This window comes from Rhagoletis zephyria, unplaced genomic scaffold, assembly GCF_001687245.7.
Source record: "Rhagoletis zephyria isolate East Lansing unplaced genomic scaffold, Rhagoletis_zephyria_1.1 Rzeph_scaffold_03128, whole genome shotgun sequence".
Classification (NCBI taxonomy): domain Eukaryota; kingdom Metazoa; phylum Arthropoda; class Insecta; order Diptera; family Tephritidae; genus Rhagoletis; species Rhagoletis zephyria.
The window spans coordinates 15,661-23,019 of record NW_016160212.1 but is presented as its reverse complement, the minus strand read 5'-3'; the positions used below and the strand labels follow the sequence as shown (position 1 = coordinate 23,019).

The 7,359-nt window shown below is 37.3% G+C and overlaps 1 protein-coding gene across 1 annotated transcript in view; it reads right to left on the bottom strand.

The window, feature by feature from the left end:
* The window catches only part of LOC108368450 (tyrosine 3-monooxygenase/tryptophan 5-monooxygenase activation protein zeta), a 43,762-nt gene extending 36,805 nt beyond the window's left edge, over positions 1 to 6,957 (bottom strand). Inside the window, exon 1 of the mRNA XM_017623301.1 lies at positions 6,835 to 6,957. The gene's annotated coding sequence lies outside the window, so the exon portion shown is untranslated. The remainder of the gene's footprint in view (positions 1 to 6,834) is intronic.
* Between the last annotated feature and the right edge of the window lie 402 nt (positions 6,958 to 7,359).

Here is a 7,359-nt window from a genome sequence, read left to right as displayed (position 1 = left end):
CGCGATCCAGAAAATTCTTCTATCATTCTTGCCACAAATGTATGTTTTCTTCGAAAATACTCAAGTACTACCAGTAAAGTACTCTACTGTCAAATACCTTTTACTCGCAGTAGTTGCGGAAGGCAAAGTAAATACTCTACGCGTCTTGCTATTGATCGGTAGTTTACGTACGCTTGCTGAAACTGGTTTATGCTTACTCACAATTGACCCGAACGATGAAAGTAGGGGATGGAAAGTATTTGCGCGGCGATCGGATGTCTTGTTGGGCCGTTTAAATGGAATTGCGCTGGAGTCTAATACCTACATACGCACAAGCATACTTGATGTTAAAACAAATGGTATTCCAAAGAAAAAATACTTCTAAACCATAGGAAACAAGACGATCAAGAAGAAAGAGAGCCATATGAGAGATTGCGAGAGGTGCACGAATAGTTTTCTCATTACTTTTCACACGTCATTTGGTTTGGCTTGTTTGTCACTTTTTTCGAAAACGAAACGAAAAGCCGCAGTACTTATAGTATGACAGTGTATAAAGTGGGGAGAAAAAATGCGAAAAAAAATTTCACACCTCTCAGGTCTCTTTGAATGAAAAATGCCGGCTAAAAAACGTATGTGAATACAAGCGAATAAAAAACTATTAGTCAAAAGCAAACAGATGTAGTTTTGTAGCGAACGCCGAAGGTAAATACTTAAAGCAAGATTGTAATTGTAAGTAGTAATTGAGGTAAGAGGTATGAAATTAAAAAAAAATAAAAAAATCAATTGCTTAGTTTTTATTCATACGGCCCAATATAATAATAAAACAAAAAATTAAAAAAAAAACAACGATCGACCCGCGAGACCGCAGCTCTCCAAGTCTACCTACTAAACCTAGAAAATGAACGAAAAGTGAAATTATATCTTAAAAAAAGGAACACGAATCAAACCGTTAAAGCGGATTGGTCAAAATATTTCGCCACACCAAAGGTAATCGAACAGGCCAAGGTCCGCGCTGTCGGTCTTAGCATTAAGACGAGTCACTAAAGAATGGTCTAGACTGGTTTTATTTAGACGTAAGATACTCCTTTTTACTTTTGATTGGTTCTGATACTGATTTGGCACAATTCGGGCAGCTCATTACCAGCTATTTCTTAGCTATCTCACCAAACACTCAGCAACATCTTGAAGCCGGACTTTGTCACCGTTTGAGAAGGTTCTCCAGGATTCGACCACCTTTTTTTTCGCACATTCTGTCGCATGAAATCCACTTCTTATCGCGCTTAATGATCCTTTTCAAATATGATTTGATTTCGATATGGGCAAATCCTAGCGTTGCTGACGGTACGTTTGCACGTTTCTTTTAACTTTTATGCCGACAAAAAAATAAAAGCAATTTTTTTTTTTGTTTTTGTGGTATAAGGGAAGGTTTAAAGCAGTACTTATGAGAACACAATAATGGAAATTTTAATTTGAATTAATGCCGGTGTATTTGCCTTCGAAATTTGTGTTCTGACGTTAGAGAAAAAGGAAGCGATTTTGATATGACCATCAAAGTCAACCGATTTGCGATAACTGTTATGTATGGAGAGCACAATCTACGAAAATACTTTGAAGAGAAAATAATGAAGTTAATAAAATGTATTATAAAAGCAAACTAAAGGTTGGACTAACTTTAAAACAACTGCGTTGAAAAAATAGGTTTTTTTTTAAAGCGGTATTGTTGTATTTTATTAAAAATGGCATAGTACAACATATTCTTGTATACAGTGTTGGATAAAATAATAGAAACGTACAGCTTTCTTTTATTTTTATTGTTTGAAGAATTCTTTCATTTTAAATACATTCCGATTTCGTACATTTTGTTTACGTTAATTAGAATCCAAACTTCTTTGCACGTGCAATAAGTCATAAATAAATTGTGACCCATTTTTTAATTTTGGCCTGGAAGAAATAATAGAAACAAAGTATTATTTCTAAATAAATTAAACTTTGACCCAAAAATTCTTACAAAAATATTATTGTTTCAATAGCTTATTGAACCGCCGCCTTGCCTGATTACCTCTTCGCATATTCGGTGCATCGAATTAACCAAGTTTGCACAAACACTTTTCGGAATGCGATACCACGGTTTTAGGATGTGGCGCCACAATTCGTCTTTATTGCTGGCTTTAAAACTACTATGCCATGCGAGAAGTTGAATTGCATGAATTTTTTGCCGATTTTGGTTGACTATTTCTCGGATTCGCCCATACATATATCACGTCCGTTATCACATTTTAATTCAAAATAAAACCAACAACAGTTTGCTTCTGGTTAAAAATGAATTGGTTGTAATAATCCGTAATTTGACTTTATTTTTATTTAAAGAATGTTTTAGAAAAATACTCACAGGATTTGCGGTCTTACTTATTGTATATGTATGTACTCTGATGAAACCATTGATTTTGTCACGTAAGTTATGACCTCCTTTTCATCGAATTTCTCGACACCAAGTGTTCCAAGCGCACCTAATAAGTGACGTTCGTTTTCGTATCGTTTACTTAACTCTAAAGTCGTACGAATGTCACGTCCGACATTATGGAAACACCCTTATGTACATAGCTATTGTCAAGGTGAAAAATCCCATAAGCCGATCTACAAAAAATTCATGCAATTGCTTTTTCTTAAAATTCCAGATCTTTTACTCAATTTATTCAAACAAAATTGAAGTAAAAGGTATGAAATTTTAAGAAAAAGCAATTGCTTAGTTTTTATTCATACGGGCCAATGCCTCATTAAACGCAGTATTTCCAAAGTCGACAGTGTTTTAGGTCAATTTTAGAAGCTCCCCGTCTGCACATTCTTATACCACTGTGCAGTATTGTTCCCGAAATATGTATTTTGAACTGTAAAAATAAATTCGAGATTCTCAATTTTATTCCTTCGAGAGCGGTGGGATATCATATTAACTCATATCCTTACATATGGAGGTAAAGAATGAGAGTGCAATGGCCGGCGCATAGGAATTTGAGAATATTTAATCGTGTTTTTCGCTACTTCGCCATGGAATCGAAATTTAAATCAACGAGCAAATAAATGCAAAAATTAATTAAACTAAACCGTTGTAAGCGAAATGAAGACAAAAAATAGCTATGTACATATATGTAATAGAATCTCTACTACACCCTGATTAGAGAAGTCATGCGCATTTATCAGATGAGATACATATTCACGAATAAACGCGGTAAATATATGAGCAATAAGAGCTGACAGAAAAGGTGAATAAGAGAGTTCGGAGGAAATTCAATGAGCTGCCGCATAATTACTGCAGTGAGCGAGCGACTAGCGAAAATACACAAAAACCAAATGAGGGATTGTAGAGCAACAGGAGAGCGATGGCGGTCAAGTACTCTACAAAACAAGTTAGAGAAGCTAGAAATGGAAAATATGAAATAAATTTTTAATAGCGAAAACTTTTCAAACCAGCTGAGCGAAAAGGAAACAATTTGATTTCAGAACCAAAATCACATGCCAAAAGTCAAACTAGTGAATGAAAAATGGGTAAAAATATGACCAGTAGCCAAGTAACGGGCAAGTGAGAGAAAAAGCGTACGACGACTGTGGACACGAGGCAGATAGTACTGTGTGCGTATATGCCGTATAGGAGCCAAATACATAGCAACAATAAAAGTAACGAATCCAGAGTGAGTCAAAACTGAAAACTAAAATAACGTGCTTAACAACGAGAGCGCCAACGAGCGAGTATGTATTACAAATAGCATAGCAGCAGCAGTGGCGGCGGTGATAATGGAGGTAGCAAAAGCAGACTACCGTAGCCAACAACAGCAACGCCAGGCAAGCAAGGGGGCAATCAACGAGCTATTCGCGAACACGAAAGGTAAATGAATGGGCGGACGTATGGTTTGAGCGAATGCAAGCGATGAAATAAATGTGGATCAGCGTTGCCGCTTTGGTAATTTTTAACCAAAATTGGTAATTTTTTTCGTTATTTTTCAAATTTGGTAGTTTAGTAATTTATTTTTTCAATTTGATAATTTTTTCGATTCAGTCCTTCATTTCACATAGGGGCCCGTAAGTGCTTCCTTTTATAGAAATAGCAGGTAATCCTGAAAGTTTCATAAAACGAAAGGTTGTTTGTTTCAGCGTCTCTTTGTGACTGGAATGGTGTGATCTCTAACAAACAGCTACAAAGTGGCTATTTTTATATCTATCGTGTCCATTCCCGGAAGGTTTTGGGTGGTCGTGCCTTTCCTTGTCAGTTCGTCAGCTTTGCAATTGCTATGCGGTGTACACAGGCAACCATACGAGTAAATATGTATGTTCTCGTTCAAAAAGGTACGGCATTCAGTAATGGATTTCACTTTGTCAATGTGTGAGTGGAAAGCTTTCAGAACTGCCTTCAAGCGTTGAATTTTTGAGATATTTTCGGCCACTTGTTGACACATGTATGTATGTATGTATACGGGCCATAACTGGACATATGTTGATTTTAAAGTGATCCGAAGTTTGAGGTTTATTCGTATAAATATGGCCATGCGAGTAGCCTCATAAAAAACTAATGGTGCCAAGTCGGCTGATCTCAGTGGCAAAATGACATCTTCTCTATGGGAAATTATGCGCCTGATAATCCTCTGTTGCAACGAACTGTATCCATGGAAATACACAATACGTAAACCTTTATGAGCCATAAAACAGTATAATGTTCTTAAAACAATCGCTACATTTGTTCTTCGGCCATATTAGGTTTGAAACCCCCGCCAAGTGTTTCTGGCGTTGTGGCTTTCAGCGTTCACGCAGACGTAAAAAATATAATTGAATAGAGCGCTGATTGCCTCAAAAGCTTGGTGTCTTCGGATATATGTATATATGTATATATATGTAGACATATGGATACCGTCGTTTAAAGTACAAAACCAACAACAAGTACAAAATCAACAAAATGCAAAACCGAGTATCAAGATAATGCAAAACCCTGTATGCGAGGTTACACAAATTATTTTCTAGAGTAAAAACACTCATATTTCAAAATGGTTCTCCCTTTTATAAAGCAATCGCATTTCTGGCTAGTATATTTCAGGACGAATGGATAAGGATTGGCCAAGAGCTTGTGTGAGAAATCTAATTTTTGGCAGCAAATGTCAGTTACGCGGTTTTGCAGAATGACGATACGCGGTTTTGTACTTTAAACGACGATATGTATATGTATGTACAGTTCTGCACATCAAAAGTTTGGTATTTTTTTGTTGAATTTGGTAACTTTTTTGGTGATTTTGGTAAAAAATAAAAAAATGCTGTGGCAACACTGATGTGGATACAGTGAAATTTTATCAGAACGAACGAAGGCGACAACGCACCGCAGTGACTTTAGCCCCAACGACAAGGTGGGGAACGCGCAATTAATTTGTACAGCGTCCATATGCAAGAAGAAATACCCGAATAACGACTTGGTAGCCAAGGCGAAGAACGACATCTACACGACCCGCACGATGAGTCGCTTGCACACATGCACACGCATATAGCGGCAAAAATATGCATACACATGCATATTTTTATACTAAATGTTTTAAGACGGCTGCGAATGTGTGGATGAACACAGGCAGACACGAGGCATGGTACGTGCCATCACGGATAATATTAGAAATGCTATGAAAAAATGGATACCGCAAATACGATCGGAATAAACCTGAGATTTTGAAATTAAGTAAAAGTAAAATCCATTTAGGATTCTGTGAGAGAACTGCCTTAAACAAATAACTCAATTAGCAGACCCACCAATTTTGACACTACCATATGTAAATGTAGAGGAAGCATGCTTTGGCGAGAGTTGTTGGCTCTAATTCATATTTTTAACTTGCTATCTGTAAAAGTTCCATTTTTGTCTCCGGAAAGCCTTTTCAGAACAGGCCAATATTTCCATAGTCTTTCTGTGATTTTCTCATGAAGTATCAACACAGATCGTACTTGGAAAATTTGATTTAATACTCACTATGCAACACCATTGGCGTCATTTTTATCCTTATTTGGGGACTATAGAAAACCAAAAGGCTGAGAAGAACGGTCTGCAAATATGCTTAGCTTGCTATCCTGCCAAAGCTAGCAAAAATATATTGCTGCAACGGCTAGAAGCGTAGGCCAAGCCACCGCAGTTAGCGTCAACCGCCGGCTGCCAGTCGCCGCCACCGCCTTGATTGCCAAATGTGTGTTGCCCCCCAACTTGGTGGATTGTATTTGTGTACATACATACATATGTCCATATCGAACGAGCGAACAACCGAAAGAGGAATTCCACACACACACACACACGCATACTCATTATTTCAGTTGCCTACTATTATGGGCTCTGCCGCTGCGGCCGACGTCGTTTTTGTTTTTGCTTTGCACGCTGTTGCTGCTCTGCCCGTCTCGGCCGTCAGTTCTTTTTGCGTAGTATTTTTATCGATCGAGTTAAACATGTATATAGCCACACCACTCCACATTTCTGTATTATATGTACTAAAAAAAAATTGCGGCAAAAAGGCGAGATTACCAAAATTTTAATATCATAGTTTTCACATTTCTTTACTTTCATCGCATAATTAAACCTTGTTCTCGTAATATCACTTCAAAATGCATTAGTTAAGCAAAATCGTTATGTGGGTTAAAAGTTGATCTGCGTCACTTGCGATTCCTTCAATACATACATACATACATACATACATATATACATACACATACATATTGCACGAATTTCAATAAATTTACTAAGATTCTTATACATTATACATAACATTTATCACTTGCTTTTCTTGATATTTCACTTTTCTTTATATATTTTTATTTGCAATTTCAAGGGGTAAAAAATTTTATTTCACTTACTTTTGCTTCAATTGAAATGACGACAACGACTACAACGACGACGACGAGAACGAACGACTTAAAGCGACGACAACCACATACAGAGTTTGGAAACCACCATGCTGTGGCTGCGGCCAAAAAGAAAACTATCCAACCTCTCGAGAGAATAGAGAGTAGTAGGTATAATGCGCGTGTGCAGTGTGCGAGAGAGACTGCATACTAAGATTACCAGATGTTACTAGCTGAAATTATTTGTAGCANTAAAAAATTTTATTTCACTTACTTTTGCTTCAATTGAAATGACGACAACGACTACAACGACGACGACGAGAACGAACGACTTAAAGCGACGACAACCACATACAGAGTTTGGAAACCACCATGCTGTGGCTGCGGCCAAAAAGAAAACTATCCAACCTCTCGAGAGAATAGAGAGTAGTAGGTATAAAGCGCGTGTGCAGTGTGCGAGAGAGACTGCATACTAAGATTACCAGATGTTACTAGCTGAAATTATTTGTAGCACTAAGGTCGGTGTTATGCAGACAA